Source organism: Triturus cristatus, chromosome 4_1 (assembly GCF_964204655.1).
Source record: "Triturus cristatus chromosome 4_1, aTriCri1.1, whole genome shotgun sequence".
Taxonomy (NCBI): Eukaryota; Metazoa; Chordata; class Amphibia; order Caudata; family Salamandridae; genus Triturus; species Triturus cristatus.
This window is the reverse complement of record NC_140585.1, coordinates 81,101,679-81,120,013: the sequence shown is the minus strand read 5'-3', so window position 1 is coordinate 81,120,013 and position 18,335 is coordinate 81,101,679.

Genomic DNA, 18,335 nt, shown 5'->3' with positions numbered 1-18,335 from the left:
AAAAAAACGTAATTTTGGCAACATGAAATTATAAAATCGAAATAAAAAAAACACTATTCACATTGACCTCACCCCCTGTGCTTTTGGTGGCCGAAGGCCACCAAATGTACAGGGCTTATTAAAGTTGATAAAAACCGTGCACGGAACGAACTGCGTTAAGTGGGCGCGCACGCCACAAATGGCGTAAAGTAACTTAGCATTTAAAAAAACGTACAAATTCACTGAAAAAACCATAGGTTTCACACACGTTATAGTTAGGAAATAGCATTTAAAAAACCTTGCTAATTCACTGAAAAAACCATAGGTTTCACACATGTTATAGTTAGCTGGACATTTTACTGATAAAAAACCAATGAAATTCCCCCGTTATAGTTACTGCAGGCAACTATAACTCACGCGACCACAATCTTCTGCTGATGACATATGTGTCTTTATGAAAAAAAAATATTTGTAATATATGTAAAGCTAAAATTTAATGGAAGAAGACATGGGCAAATAAGTGTCTAAATACAGTATTAGCATCAGCAGAGGATTGTGGTCGCGTGAGTTATAGTTGCCTGCAGTAACTATAACGGGGGAATTTCATTGGTTTTTTATCAGTAAAATGTCCAGCTAACTATAACATGTGTGAAACCTATGGTTTTTTCAGTGAATATATATATATATACATACATATATATATATATGTATATGTATATATATATGTCGTTCCACAGCGCACCATCGCACTTCATGCACTCCTTCCAAAAAGCACAAATCCGAGGTTCAGGCTTTAAAGTGATTTATTCAGCATCAGCAGCCAAAGAAATACCCAACGCGTTTCGGCGTGAGCCGCCTTGGTCACGGGTAAATTCCGCCATACCGACTCTCAATTTTAAACATTTCAGTCGTAAGCATGACGTAAACATAATGGAAACAGAGGAAGGAAATATACAAATCAGATACACAGAATCGTAAAGTCATTTCCATTGCGTCGGCCATATTGGAATGGTAAATGTAGTTTTCTTTCATATGTGTACACTCTCAAAATTTCATATATTGTTAATTTATATACGGTTTTACAATATGGCAGTTCATCTAATAACATAAATATCAACAGACATTGAATTCATGCTTATTGAGTATCCGAGTTTGTACAAACTTCGTATAACGTAGTATCAACAAAGACTACCAGAAAAAATAATAATAACATGAGCATACGCACAGAGAACTTTGTTAGCGCTAAGTTGCAAAATTTCTCGCTTTCTATATTGCCCGAAAATATTTTACTCATATACGATTCCTCATAGTTTTTTGTTTTTTGTTTTCGAGTGCAACTTTATTGACACAAACGAGCCGCTCGTAACTAACAAAGCGGCATAACTTCTCAGGTGAAAATTACCTCCAGTGTACTGAGAGTTCTAGTTTGTATGCGAATAACGATCTTAGAATGTACGTTGTCAATTCAGCCCCAGTGGGCAATGGTGGAGAAAAAATAATAATTAATTTTACAAAGCTAGGATGTTGACTATAGCGTTAAACCCCAGTGGGTAATTGTGTCTTTAACAAAGTATATAATACACCTATAATTTTATAATTTTTGATGTATGTTCATATTCTCTTGTCGAGATGCTGTATGTATAATATCATACTGCATACAATAGTACTTACAATGATGTAAACAAAGACACTATATTTTCAAAAAAACCTCTCTGGTCATCCCACATATAATAGCTTAAATAAAGTAAATTAAACTCCATTTAGAATTACTTTACTAGATCTGGTGTTAGTCAATATCTTCAACTCAGATACCCTTCATTTGTGAACACCATCTGAAAAAATGAACAGAACATGATTCAATGACATTAGATATTATCCTCCTCATTAAAAAAATGGACATACTACGTATGACTATTAACTGTTAAAAAACATGAAATACAACAGGAGACCTTGGAGTCAATTAAAATTTACCTAGAATGATATCAAAATCAAATATAGAACAGATCATGATTATCCTAGTTCGAGAAAAAGCCAACAAACTAATCTCCAAGAAACCAAGACATCTCTTCCTCGGAGTTCAGACCTTCTGGAATATTGGTGTTAAGTTCTAGAATATAATAAGATTCCAATCGCCTCAGCTTGCGAATTCTGTCCCCTCCCCTCATGGTTACAGGTATACGGTCTATCACAAAGAATTTCAATAGATTACGATTACTTTTGTGAAATTCCTCATAGTGCCGTGCTATGGGGGAAAGTTTATCCTTATTTTGAATCGCCCTCATGTGCTCCAGGATGCGTTTTTTGGCAGCAAACATAGTGCTGCCTACGTATCTCTTGGCACATGGGCAGGTTAAAACATAAACACAATGGTCAGATACACACGTAAGATGTTTTTCAATGTATCTGTCTTGGTCTAAAATAGGATAATAGACTTTTTTCACATTAAAGCTGTATTTACAGGCTTTGCATGACAAGCAAGTAAAGAAGCCTTGAACTCCTTTAGATCCTGGTTTCGTTTGGCTAATCTCATTGCTACATATTTTGTCACGTAAAGAATCTGACTTCCTGTATGTCACATTGGGTTTATCCTTTACAACTCCCTCAAGAGTAGATTCAGTTTTGAGGATGCCCCAATGTTTCTTGAGACACTTTCTTACATAGTAAGAACCCAAATTGTAGGTAGTTATGTATCTAATGACTTCATTTTCATTTTTGCCCTCATCTGGGTTGCTCTTTGGTGCCAATAAGTCCTCTTGTTTGAGGTTAGTGACTTTCTGGCGGGCTTGTGTTATTATGTTGGGTTTGTACCCCCTGTCAAGGAATCTTTCATTCATGGTTGTGCATTCCTGTTCAAAATCAAGATTGGTACTGCAGTTCCTTCGAGCCCGAAGAAACTCACCATACGGAATGCTGTTTATGAGGGCTTTAGGATGTCCACTATCAGCATGCAACAATGTGTTCCCTGATGTCTTTTTCCGATACAATTTTGTTGTTAATGTATCATCCACTACCTGCACACTTAAATCCAAAAATTCAATACAGGAATTGCTGATAGTACCTTAAAATTTTAGATTGACCTCATTGTTATTGAGACCATTGATGAAGTCCCTGGCAAGTTCTTCACTGCCCTCCCAGATGATGAATAAGTCATCAATATATCGTAACCATGTTTTCACATGGTCACGATATAAACTGTTCACCTTGGGTACCCGTTGCTCCCAGTACCCCATAAAAAGGTTGGCGTAACTGGGAGCAAAACAAGTACCCATGGCAGTTCCCTGTGTCTGTCTGTAAAATACATCATTGAAGATAAAAAAATTATTTTCTAGACAAAATTTCATCATCTGTAATATCATGTCTGTGTGTTGTAGAAAGGAAACAGAACGTGACGTCAGGAAATGTTTACAAGCCTGTATACCATCAGTATGTTTAATACTGGTATACAGGCTGCAAACATCCAATGTGATCAGCAAATGACCCTTCTGCCAATTCACATTTTTGATTTTGTTAAGGAAATCTCTACTATCTTTCAGATAGGATGGTAGACTTTCCACGTATATACGTAAAAAGTAATCGATGTATTTGGAGGTCTTCTCTAACAAGGAGCCTATAGAAGACACGATAGGTCTCCCTGGAGGTTTCACCATGTCTTTATGTAGTTTTGGCAACAGGTATAATAATGCCACTTTGGGTGTACGATTTAACAAAAAGGAATATTCATTCCATTCCAGGATTCCTTGTGAGTGCCATGTCTTAAGCATATTGTGATATGTGGTATTAGAGTCTTCAATAATACTTCTTTCCACAATCCCATAGCAATCCTTAACTTCTAGCTGGCGCATTCCTTCCTGTAAATAATCATCTGTATTAAGTATAACTACATTACCCCCTTTGTCCGATGGGCGGATCACTATACTCTTATCTTCTTGTAGGGATTTAATAGCTATCCTTTGTTGTTTATTTAAGTTGTCATTATGCCATTTATCCTTTCTTTTGGCCAAAGATTTTAGGTCGGCAATCACCAATGTTTCAAAAATATCTATACCACTAGAAGGCATAGTAGGATTGAAACACGATTTAGGTGCAAAACTGTTGGGATAGTTTAAATCAGTTTTAAAACCCAAAGACTGAGCTGTAATGGGGCTACAATCAGCACTTTCCTCACATTGTAATTCTTTTAAGGCAATCAGGGTATTAACCTCATTAATCGTGTCCTGTACAGGACCACTTTTGCTGGAATAATTCTGAGGTTGAGTGCTCTTCACTTTCAGTTTATTCCACTTATGTAAACGCAGTTTTCTAGTAAAATGATAAAGATCTACCCTTTCTTTGGGGTACGAGAAAGATGCTGTGGGGCAGAAAGAAAGGCCATATTGTAAGACGTCATATTCAATGGAACTTAACAAATGATTAGAGAGATTTACCACATTCTGGCAGTTCGTCATTTTCGATTTTTTTGACCCCTTGTTTCCATTCCCATTGGGGTTGTTGTGGTTCTTGTTCCATCCGCCGCGCCTGACTTGCTTACAATTGATGATTGATTTCCTGAATTTCTTCCTCTTCCTCGACCCCGGTCCTTCTGCCAATTCTGTTGATTTTGTGTTTGGTTCATTTTGCGAAATTCCTCCCAAAAATTTATTGGTCTTGGTAAGATTTTGTCAGCTGCTATTCCATCATCCGATATGTCACTCTCACTGACCTCACCCTTATCACTGTCCTCTGTTGTGCTGGTCATCGTTTTCTCTTCGGTAGCAGCTGTCTCCTTGGCTTGAAAATTATCAAATCTGCGTCCAAAGGTGAAGATCCTGCCTGATTGATAGTCAATCTTATCACGGAGAAATTTCCTCTCTTTTTTCGCTATAATTTCCTCCTCATGTTTATCAATTCTTTTATTGATTTCTTCCATTCTTGTGGTAAATTTTTCCATATTTTCTTCTTTTTGTATTTCCTCTTTCAGATCAGAGATCGATTTTAACAAAGTTGTGCGTTCTCTCCATGCAAACTTTATCAGTATAGATAACATTCTGTTTGAACATTCCCTTAAGTTACTTGCCCATTCGTTAGCTAATTCTGGATCTGGGTCTTCATATGACGGAGCAATGAGGATACGGAGCCCTCTTGGGACTCTGCCTTCCTCTTGATATTTCTCTAATGTTATCGCTTCCCACCATTTTGATACTTCTTTTTTTATCAATTTCTCTAGCTTCTGATATTTTTGGTTTAAAGAGGTGGGTAACGTCTCTGATCCTTGAGTAGGCAACTGTTCATTTGTTGTAAAGAACATGGTTTTTGCTCTAAGTCTCCTGCGTGCATCCATGTCATCTTCCATAGTGGCTGACACAGATTTGCTGATATATAGATCCACAAATGTTATTCTGTCATGAACCAACGGATTATGTGCAAAGCGCAGTTTTTGGAAGCTCCTCCATAAACATATTGGTCCTGCTATGGACAATGTTCGTAAGGAAAAGATAGCAACAAGGGACAAAGTACTAATAATGTCACAATTCTTAATGGGAACTCACCTATAGCGTGTGTCCGTGTTTCGCTGAGGATTACGTACTCAAAGAATTGCTCTTTTGAATTCCAGAGACTCCGGTCCTCTTTGCAGTTCTAGTCGAACTCACTAGCACGCTTCGGTTTTTAGTTTCCACTGTGTGTCCCAAATTTCAATTGTACTGTCCCACGTTGCGGTCAACCGGCTATTCAAAATATATAAAGAGCCACATCCTTGGAAATCGCCGGGACACTCTTATCTCGGTGCAATCACAGGGTCCAAGACTCCCTGTTATCTTAATGTCGTTCCACAGCGCACCATCGCACTTCATGCACTCCTTCCAAAAAGCACAAATCCGAGGTTCAGGCTTTAAAGTGATTTATTCAGCATCAGCAGCCAAAGAAATACCCAACGCGTTTCGGCGTGAGCCGCCTTGGTCACGGGTAAATTCCGCCATACCGACTCTCAATTTTAAACATTTCAGTCGTAAGCATGACGTAAACATAATGGAAACAGAGGAAGGAAATATACAAATCAGATACACAGAATCGTAAAGTCATTTCCATTGCGTCGGCCATATTGGAATGGTAAATGTAGTTTTCTTTCATATGTGTACACTCTCAAAATTTCATATATTGTTAATTTATATACGGTTTTACAATATGGCAGTTCATCTAATAACATAAATATCAACAGACATTGAATTCATGCTTATTGAGTATCCGAGTTTGTACAAACTTCGTATAACGTAGTATCAACAAAGACTACCAGAAAAAATAATAATAACATGAGCATACGCACAGAGAACTTTGTTAGTGCTAAGTTGCAAAATTTCTCGCTTTCTATATTGCCCGAAAATATTTTACTCATATACGATTCCTCATAGTTTTTTGTTTTTTGTTTTCGAGTGCAACTTTATTGACACAAACGAGCCGCTCGTAACTAACAAAGCCGCATAACTTCTCAGGTGTAAATGACCTCCAGTGTACTGAGAGTTCTAGTTTGTATGCGAATAACGATCTTAGAATGTACGTTGTCAATTCAGCCCCAGTGGGCAATGGTGGAGAAAAAATAATAATTAATTTTACAAAGCTAGGATGTTGACTATAGCGTTAAACCCCAGTGGGTAATTGTGTCTTTAACAAAGTATATAATACACCTATAATTTTATAATTTTTGATGTATGTTCATATTCTCTTGTCGAGATGCTGTATGTATAATATCATACTGCATACAATAGTACTTACAATGATGTAAACAAAGACACTATATTTTCAAAAAAACCTCTCTGGTCATCCCACATATAATAGCTTAAATAAAGTAAATTAAACTCCATTTAGAATTACTTTACTAGATCTGGTGTTAGTCAATATCTTCAACTCAGATACCCTTCATTTGTGAACACCATCTGAAAAAATGAACAGAACATGATTCAATGACATTAGATATTATCCTCCTCATTAAAAAAATAGACATACTACGTATGACTATTAACTGTTAAAAAACATGAAATACAACAGGAGACCTTGGAGTCAATTAAAAATTACCTAGAATGATATCAAAATCAAATATAGAACAGATCATGATTATCCTAGTTCGAGAAAAAGCCAACAAACTAATCTCCAAGAAACCAAGACATCTCTTCCTCGGAGTTCAGACCTTCTGGAATCTTGGTGTTAAGTTCTAGAATATAATAAGATTCCAATCGCCTCAGCTTGCGAATTCTGTCCCCTCCCCTCATGGTTACAGGTATACGGTCTATCACAAAGAATTTCAATAGATTACGATTACTTTTGTGAAATTCCTCATAGTGCCGTGCTATGGGGGAAAGTTTATCCTTATTTTGAATCACCCTCATGTGCTCCAGGATGCGTTTTTTGGCAGCAAACATAGTGCTGCCTACGTATCTCTTGGCACATGGGCAGGTTAAAACATAAACACAATGGTCAGATACACACGTAAGATGTTTTTCAATGTATCTGTCTTGGTCTAAAATAGGATAATAGACTTTTTTCACATTAAAGCTGTATTTACAGGCTTTGCATGACATGCAAGTAAAGAAGCCTTGAACTCCTTTAGATCCTGGTTTCGTTTGGCTAATCTCATTGCTACATATTTTGTCACGTAAAGAATCTGACTTCCTGTATGTCACATTGGGTTTATCCTTTACAACTCCCTCAAGAGTAGATTCAGTTTTGAGGATGCCCCAATGTTTCTTGAGACACTTACTTACATAGTAAGAACCCAAATTGTAGGTAGTTATGTATCTAATGACTTCATTTTCATTTTTGCCCTCATCTGGGTTGCTCTTTGGTGCCAATAAGTCCTCTTGTTTGAGGTTAGTGACTTTCTGGCGGGCTTGTGTTATTATGTTGGGTTTGTACCCCCTGTCAAGGAATCTTTCATTCATGGTTGTGCATTCGTGTTCAAAATCAAGATTGGTACTGCAGTTCCTTCGAGCCCGAAGAAACTCACCATACGGAATGCTGTTTATGAGGGCTTTAGGATGTCCACTATCAGCATGCAACAATGTGTTCCCTGATGGCCCATCTAGCGTAACGTGGGCACGCGGTGCGCATAGCGCACCGCGTGCCCACCGTGCGTGCACGGCACTAACTGCGTAAAGTGGGCGCGCGGTGCGCGAAGCGCACCGCATGCTCACTGTGCGCGCACGGTGCGCGAAGCGCACCATGCGTGCACTGAACGAACTGCGTTAAGTGGGCGCGCACGCCACGAATGGCGTAAAGTAACTTAGCATTTAAAAAAACGTACAAATTCATTGAAAAAACCATAGGTTTCACACACGTTATAGTTAGGAATTAGCATTTAAAAAACCTTGCAAATTCACTGAAAAAACCATAGGTTTCACACATGTTATAGTTAGCGGAAATTTTACTGATAAAAAACCAATGAAATTCCCCCGTTATAGTTAGTGCAGGAAACTGTAACTCACGCGACCGCAATCTTCTGCTGATTACATATGTGTCTTTATGAAAAAAAAATATTTGTAATATATGTATAGCTAAAAATTTATGGAAGAAGACATGGGCAAATAAGTGTCTAAATACAGTATTAGCATCAGCAGAGGATTGCGGTCGCGTGAGTTATAGTTTCCTGCACTAACTATAACGGGGGAATTTCATTGGTTTTTTATCAGTAAAATTTCCGCTAACTATAACATGTGTGAAACCTATGGTTTTTTCAGTGAATTTATATATATATATATATATATATATATATATATATATATATATATATATATATATATATATATATATATATATATATATATATATATATATATATATATATATAGTTTTACAATAGCACAAATCTCACCTAACGGCAAAGAAAAGCATAGAGTCAAGTCCTAGGAAAGAAAACTAGGCTGTGGATGTCCCATCTGCCCTGTTAAGAGAGCATCGATACCAATGGCATTCTGGCCCCTGACAACGAGTGGCGGATATCCCATCCACCGTGTTGAGAGTGCATCAATACCAATGGCACTCAGCACTTGACGAGAGGCAGGTGTCCCATCCTCCGTATTAAGAGTGCATCGATACCAATGACACTCCGCCACGTGACAGCAAGTGGTGGACGTCCCATCCGCTGTGTAAAGAGCGCACCAATGGCACTCTGGCACCTGACTGCCAGTGGCAGACATCCCATCAGCTGTTTTAAGAGCGCATCGATACGAATAGCACTCTGGCACCTGACTGTCCAGTCCGTCAGCCCTGCTGATCCCACCGCGAGTAGTGGGCGGAACTCGGCCGAGGAGAAGTATAAGACTCCTCTGCTCTCGCACTAGAGCGCTTTGTGTTCTAGTGTTTTGGGTGTCCGTGGCCTCTACTTCTGGTCATCTCACCAGGGCTCTTCTGTAAGGCTGCCCGGGGGGGGGGTTGCGCAGCGGCCCGCCCCTTTGAGGGCGGCCGCCTTAGTGCCACAGGAAGGCACAGGGGTGGGAGGTCGTGTCCCTGGGATAGACCAAGGGAGACCCCAGCAGATAGCTGCTTCCGGCGGGGAGGAGCCAGGGGGGTACATATTCTGTCTCCGCCCCCTCCTCGCCCTCTTGTCCGTTATGTACTTATGTGTGTTGTGATAACTGTTGCCGATATTGGCACTATGTAAGGCTGCCCGGGGGGGGGTTGCGCAGCGGCCCGCCCCTTTGAGGGCGGCCGCCTTAGTGCCACAGGAAGGCACAGGGGTGGGAGGTCGTGTCCCTGGGATAGACCAAGGGAGACCCCAGCAGATAGCTGCTTCCGGCGGGGAGGAGCCAGGGGGGTACATATTCTGTCTCCGCCCCCTCCTCGCCCTCTTGTCCGCTCGTTCGCCTTGCCCGCCCATCCGCTTACCCGGCGTCCGGAGGGACAAAGGGGGGGCCAGGTTTTCTAACAATTCTCACTTTGTGTTGCAGGAGGAGTTACAGGGCGATCCAGGGTCTGCACATACCATGGGGTATAGCATGCAGCAGCACCGTGTGGTGCTAAGCCAGGATACCCAGGGATGTTTAGCGTGTCCACTGGAAGACCGACGGCGCCCCGCTATCCGACAGGCGGTTGTGGGTCTGAGCAACCGGGGGCGGCCATGTATGCTCCGCCCACCCATCACGGGGGGGCGTGTGAAGCAAGTGGACTGGTGGTCCACAGGTGGGAGGGGGGGACCCTCCCAACATTTGGTATACACCAATTGGCGTTGCCATGGTGACTCTAGGCTTATCAGACGGGCAGGCGGCATAGGGGCTGGCCTGCCCTGGGATCGCCCGTAAGATAACCCACCATGTTTGCATATTGCTTATGCTAAAAAACCTGCAGCAATATTTCTCCACTTACATTCAGTGTCGTGTGTTTTTATTTATGTACTTATGTGTGTTGTGATAACTGTTGCCGATATTGGCACTATGTTCCAACGCAGGCTCTCGTGTCTCATCCTTCTTCCATCGCAGGTTCGGCGGTGTCTCCGACGCGGCTCCTGCCTCCTGGTTTCCGCTCAGTATACTGTTCTCCGATGCGGCTCCTGCCGCCCGGTCCCTGCTCTGTTTCGGGTTCCCGACGCAGCTCCTGCTCCAGTTCTCTTCCAGTCCATGCGGTAACCTAAAAACGAAAAAAAGAAAACCAACAACTAGTCACCCGAATTTTCCTGTAAAGACAAATATAGACTACCTAGGAGCTCTTTATGATGCTGGAAGGACTGCCACCGCCAGGCCGGCAGTTCCTCTGCCATCTGACTCCCATTTCCCCCCGCCACATTAGAATGGAGGGGGGACTCGGTTTGTGACTGCAGAGGTTGCAAAGACCACCCTCCACGCTTCCGCCACAGGCAATTGTCATGATTGCCTGGCGGAGCGGTCAGCATGAGTAAAATGGCGGCGCTGCCTAGCAGGCACCGCCCGCCAGATTACAATGCTGGCGTCAGCCAGCCTTTCCATGGTGGTGGAGCCACCATGGAAAGGCTGGTGGAGGCTTGGTTCGGGGGCCCATTCCAGGCCCCCTTTGTGTGGGGGGAGGGTGCATGTGCACTGGGAGAGTACCCATGGTACACCCCTACATTTCCATGCACAAGGTGGCAGGCACAGCTTGGTGCCTGCCACGTTGCGCATGGAAATGCACAACATGCGATTTCCAACACCACGGCAGTGCTGCAGCCAGCAGCACCATCCGCAATGTAAAATCGCTAAATGCGACCGCCACGGTGGCGGTGCATCGTGATTTGGAGTGCGGGACCGCCGCCTTACAGGCGGGCAGTCCCGCACTCGCTACGATGGCGGGCGGACTGAAGTCCGCCCACCATCGTAATCGGTCCCCTAGTCACTATTTCTGACGTTAAGGATAAACAAGGTATTCTCATTTAAACTAGATAGTTGCTAAAGATATTCTTTTGTTTACCTACTTACAGGGGGTTACTGCTAGCTTAAGTTAGGTGGATACCATTTCAAAACTTGATAACAATTTATTGTGATGTTTTGGGGGCCTAGATTTTATTGATCTTTTCTCCTTTCTCCATAGCCAGAACATATTGATCTTTTCCCAAGACACATTATGTTGCTGCAAAGTTGAAAAACGACTATTTTTCTTTACTTCATCATATACTCAATGCACCTTTTATTTTGTCACATTTAGGAATCTTCCCTGATTGACTGGTCTTAATTGTACGAAGAGACATCGAGGGACGATTGTTTTCTTTACCCATATTTTCCTCCTCTTTCCCTGATTACCATTTTTGCTTCGACACTGTTGGGCGCAACTTGTGAATAGGGGAAGTTGGGTGCATTCATCTTGAATGTCGTTCCTGCGGAATCATAGGTAAGAGTCTGACACTGACAGCAAGTGGCGGACATCCCATCCACCGTGTTAAAAGCGCACCAATGCCACTCCGGCACCTGAAAGCAAGTGGTGGACGTCCCATCCATAGTATTAAGAGTGCATCGATACCAATGCCACTCCGGCACCTGAAAGCAAGTGGTGGACATCCCATCCATAGTATTAAGAGAGCATCGATACCAATGCCGCTTCGGCACCTGACAGCAAGTGGTGGACGTCCCATCCATAGTATTAAGAGTGCATCGATACCAATGCCGCTCCGGCACCTGAAAGCAAGTGGTGGACGTCCCATCCATAGTATTAAGAGAGCATCGATACCAATGCCGCTCCGGCACCTGACAGCAAGTGGTAGGCGTCCCATCAACTGTGCTAAGAGGGCATCAATACCAATGACACTCTGGCACCTGCCAGTAAGTTGTGGACATCCGATTCGCCATATTAAGAGGCAGACCATTTAAGACAGCATCGATATAAATGGCACTCTGGCATCTGACAATGAGTGCCGGGTGTCACATCCGCTGTATTAAGAGTGCATTGATATCGATGGCACTCTAGCACCTGACAACGAGTGGCAGACATCCCATCCACCGTGTTAAGAGAGCATTGATAGAAATGGCACTCTGGCACCTGACAACGAGTGGCGGACGTCCCATCCGCTGTATTAAGAGTGCATTGATATCAATGGCACACTGGCACCTAACAATGAGTGGCAGAAGTCCCATCCACAGTATTAAGAGAGCATCAATATCAATGGCACTCTGGCACCTAACAACGAGTGGCAGACGTCCATTCCACTATGTTAAGAGAGCATCGATATCAATGGCACTCTGGCACCTGACAACAAGTGGCGGACGTCCCATCCACAGTATTAAGAGAGCATCGATATCAATGGCACTCTGGCACCTGACAACGAGTGGCGGCCGTCCCATCCACAGTATTAAGAGAGCATCGATATCAATGGAACTCTGGCACCTGACAACGAGTGGCAGACGTCCCATCCACCATGTTAAGAGAGCATTGATATCAATGGCACTCTGGCACCTGACAACGAGCGGCAGACGTCCCATCCACCGTGTTAAGAGAGCATTGATAGAAATGGCACTCTGGCACCTGACAACGAGTGGCGGACGTCCCATCCGCTGTATTAAGAGTGCATTGATATCAATGGCACTCTGGCACCTAACAATGAGTGGCAGAAGTCCCATCCACAGTATTAAGAGAGCATCAATATCAATGGCACTCTGGCACCTGACAACGAGTGGCAGATGTCCCATCCACAGTATTAAGAGAGCATCAGTATCAATGGCACTCTGGCACCCGACAACGAGCGGCAGAAGTCCCATCCACAGTATTAAGAGAGCATCAATATCAATGGCACTCTGGCACCTGACAACGAGTGGCGGACATCCCATCCACAGTATTAAGAGAGCATCGATATCAATGGCACTCTGGCACCTGACAACGAGTGGCGGCCGTCCCATCCACAGTATTAAGAGAGCATCGATATCAATGGCACTCTGGCACCTGACAACGAGTGGCGGACATCCCATCCACAGTATTAAGAGAGCATCGATATCAATGGCACTCTGGCACCTGACAACGAGTGGCGGCCGTCCCATCCACAGTATTAAGAGAGCATCGATATCAATGGTACTCTGGCACCTGACAACGAGAGGCAGATGTCCCATCCACCATGTTAAGAGAGCATTGATATCAATGGCACTATGGCACCTGATAACGAGTGGCGGACGTCCTTTCGGCTGTATTAAGAGTGCATTGATATCAATGGCACTCCGGCACTTGACAACAAGTGGCGGATGTCCCATCCACAGTATTAAGAGAGCATCGGTATAAAAGGCACTCTGGCACCTGACAATGAGTGGCAGACGTCCCATCCACTATGTTAAGAGAGCATCGATATCAATGGCACTCTGGCACCTGACAACGAGCGGCAGACGTCCCATCCTCTGTATTAAGAGTGCATTGATATCAATGGCACTCTAGCATTTGACAACGAGTGGCGGACGTCCCATCCGCTGTATTAAGAGAGCATCGATATCAATGGCACTCTGGCACCTGACAACGAGTGGCGGACGTCCCATCCTCTGTATTAAGAGTGCATTGATATCAATGGCACTCTGGCACCTAACAATGAGTGGCAGAAGTCCCATCCACCGTATTAAGAGAGCATTGATATCAATGGCACTCTGGCACCTCACAATGAGTGTCAGATTTCCCATCCACCGTATTAAGAGAGCATCGATATCAATGGCACTCTGGCACCTGACAATGAGTGGCGGGTATCCCATCTGCTGTGGTAAGAGCGCATTGGTATCAATGGCACTCTGGCACCTGACAACGAGTGGCAGACGGCCCATCCACCATGTTAGGAGTTCAATGGCACTCTACGTAAAGTGCCAGGTGTCCGACTCCACCAAACTCTACATAAGACCAAACTTCTTTTTCTCCTTCCATTTGATTCAATCTTTGCATTGATAATGAAGGCACCTAGAGCTGAATATTACAACATGCTTTAATCTTCCCCTCTATATGTTATGCTATGTTAATTTGCATAGCACACTAATCACGCGAGAGGGTATCCAGGCGCTTGGATATATGTATATTATGTGTGCACCCTTCCAGACCTGTGCATGAAGGATGCTCAGCTGTGCCTTTTGTCCTGCTTGCATCTGTCTGTGAATGGGTATCAGAAGCCAAAGGGAGCAGAGCTGAACACTGCCTCACCCGACACTTCCACCTCACACCCACTGGCCCATCAGGGGAAACAAAGATACAAATACACAACACAACAAGCGTACCCTTTACAAAGCAGAAGCCTACATTTCAGGCTCACACACCCAATTCATGAGGAATTCCTCAGGTGTGGATGGATCCCGTCTTCCTGGCAAAATACCACTATAACTCAAGGGCATTTCTAAAAAGTAATGGGATGGCCTCACACCCCCATACCCCCCCCACCCCCCAGGTGTCATGCTTCATCATCGGCCATCCCGTGCTCACCAAACCATACTCTAATAGCAGTCAGGCCCCTTGTCAAAGGCTGAGGCAATGCTTTTTTAAGGAAACTGAGAGAAGGGTAATATCCAATAAAAATCCCTACCACCTATCAGAAAGTGTATTCTAAGTTCAATATATGATGGAACAGGGATGGTTAAAAACAGGAACAGAACAGATGAGACTCAACTATGGAGCTCCTGTTCTCATTAGGTGGACATGTTTCAGCCCTTATCTGGCCTCCAGGGCTTTCTTCAGGGCCAAAAATAGATCCTAAGTGACCGTATTAAATTTCCCTATCGGCAGACAATGCCAGATCTCTAATTTCTGGTCCGTTCAGTCAGCAAATGTTCCTTTTTAACATGGATCCCTCGCTGCGGGAGAATCCTACTCCATGGAGGAGGGGAGAGGGGGAGCCTTTTAGTCACACATTCGACAAAGGTCTACCCCTGTTATGGCACCTATTACATGGTTCGTTCTCCTCCCGACCGTGTGAAGCAAAGATACGGCCTGTTCCTCCAAGCTGGCTGAGGAGGTAACCAAGGGATGGAGTGGTCTGCTTTCCCCTCTCTATTAAACAACATGAACACCCCCAAAGACGACCCCTTTATCTATCTTACCATGAGATCCCCGTCACTAGCAGCTTTGGTTTGCAGGATAGCTGAGCGCATTAATGCTACTGTGGAAACACAGAGAAATACGAAAGCCGTGGGTCTGGTCTCGTTATCCCCAACTCCGCCTTTTACCTTTCTATGGGGCATATTATCAAGCGGCAGCGATCATTATCGCTGGCCGCTCTTAGCGAGAAATTATTTATCGCCGGCTATCGCTGGCAATTATCCCCATGCTATCGCTGTATCAACAACGCATAGTGCAATGGCGAAAATTTTCCAGCGATAGCGGTGTTTTCCATGGAACATCGCTGGCTTTTCAGCGATGTTCCATTAAACGGCAATAACCTTGCTGAAACTACCCTGTGGTCGTATCAGCATAATCCACCCCCAATGGTAAGTATACCCAAGTAAGCTTTTTTGCAGACGTTAGTTTTTGGTGAAAACCGCAGTCTTCGCTAAAAACTAACGTCTGCAAAAATGCGTGGGCCTCCTTGTAAATATCATGATGTGCACATCAGTGATAATTTACAAGGAGTACTGACCAGTGACGCCCACTTTGCATCTCATTAGAGATTCAAAGCGAGGCGTCGGAAAAACGGGTGCTAACATGCGCAAATGCATGTTAGCATCCCCTTGTAGATAGGGCGATGTCATTTACGCCCCTTTTCTGGCTTTTGAGGCCAAAAAAGCGGCGAAATTGCCCTTGATAATATGCCCCTAAGATGGCTAAAATGTGTGGCCCTGACTACGGTGAGAATAACACCTGGTAGTTATCGCACTGCTAGGGTGACCAACCGTCCGTAAATTTCACGGACAGTTCGTAATTTCGGCCGTCTGTCCGTTGTCCGTGAAGGATTCTTTAACGGACGCCATTTGTCTGTAATTTTAACCGGGCACCGGTCGCACAACCCTAAAGCCGGCACAGCTTCCACCCACCTCCCTTCTTGACGCGGATGCCGTTGAGGTCGGGTTTAACAGACTCCGATGCAGTATCAAAGCTCAGATCCCCAGCAGCATTGGAGAGGCACAGTGGGATGGCAACCCTCACACCTTCCGCCCTTGATGAGCTGTTAAGAGGTGCTTGAAGGTGACTGAGAGGGAGTGGCTGCAGCTTCAGGCACAGGGGCATCTATTCAGATGCAAACAGCCCTGAATGCCATGTCTCTGCAATTTAGAGGGGCCTCACACATTCCCTTTCTGCCCAGGGCCCCAAAAATCGTAGAACCGGTCCTGATTACACCGAGGCAGCACGTGGTTCTCTTCACAGAGCTTAAATACTGATTGTAAGCAAACCTCGGTTCTTCAAACATGCAGTCTATAATGTAATAAAATAAAGAAATGGCACAATCGCACCCACACTGATTAACAACGTATGGAGGACAATCAGTTAAATCAGTTCTCTTGGAGTATCTCCTTTAAGTACTGCACATCACAGTGGGGGATGGCAAAACGAACATTTTGGAAAGAGAGCCTGTCTTCCCGTTGGTTTGTCCAGGAGGGGGTGAGGAGCCCTACCCCACCCTGGAAGAGACCAAGATGATACTAGAATACTGCATGCCCACCCCTGTGCCCACCCTGGTGGATCCTCCTGTGATGGCTCCTACCCCCCCCAGTGATGACTCCTGTCCCCCCATGTGGTCGCTCCTGTGCCCCCTCGCCCGCCTGTGATGGCTCCTGTCCCCCCTGTGGTGGATCCTGTCTCCGCCCTGGGTGGCTTCTGCCCCAGTCCTGGAATGGCTCCTGCAGCGAGGGTGAAGTTCTTGATGGGCCTCTTCTCAAAAAGGCTCAGCTCAAAATTAATATGTAAAAATGTGGGCAAGTAAGTGAAGGGATGGCTGGATGGCTGGATGAATTAGTGAAAGGGTGAAGGGATGAATGAACGATTGAATAGATGGAGAATAAGAGAGGATGGATGGATGGATTGATGAGTGAGTGGAAGGATGGATGAAAGAAAAGGTAAATACCTGGATGTATGGGTGGAAGGGTAGCTGGATGGGTAAACGGGTGGATGGATGAGTGAAAGGATGGATGAGTGAAAGGATGGATGAGTGAAAAGGTGGGTGATGAGTAAGTGAGTGGGTGGATGGATGAGTGAAAGGATGGATGTAAGGATGGATGAGTGAGTGAAAGGGAGGGTAGATGGGCAAAAGGATGAATAGATGAGTGAAGGAGTGAAAGATAGATGGATGAGAGAAAGGATGGATGAGTGATAGTGTCAATGGATGGATTCATGACTAGATGAGTAGATGGATGGGTGGATGGATGGAAGGAAGGATGGCTAAGTGAAAGGGTCGATGGAGAGAGAAAGGGAGGATGGATGGATGACTGAAAGGGTGGATGGGTGGAAGGATGACTGACTGGGTGACTGGGTGGATGGATGAGTAAGTGAAAGGATGGTTGAATGGGTGAAAGGGTAAATGGCTGGATGGATGAGTGAATGGTTGGATGGGTAGAAGAGTGGAAGGATGAGTGTACAGATGGATAGAGTGAAAGGGTGGATGAAGGGATGGATGAGTGAAATGATAGATGGATGGATACATGATGGATAGGTTTGCAAATGGTTGAATATGTGGGCTTACTTATATACTATTGCACAACTCCTCTGATGTGTCTGTAAAACGTATCTATTGTGCTGAAGTTTTGTCCTGAATTTTGACCTCCTGTCCTGAATTTGTGTCCTGAATTTTTACGCTCACCGTCCTGAATTTGCACCAATGCCAGTTGGTCACCCTACGCACTGCAGTTTTGTGTCGACCCATGCTACATAAAAGCAAAGTACTAACTTGTTTGTTTACCGAAGTGCCTGGGTCAAAAAAGAGAGTACGAAACGCCCTCTCAGAGGGTTACACCTACATTTAGAACCAATTTCCAGCCATCTAAGAATTAATAATAGGTTCCCGGAACCTCTCCCGT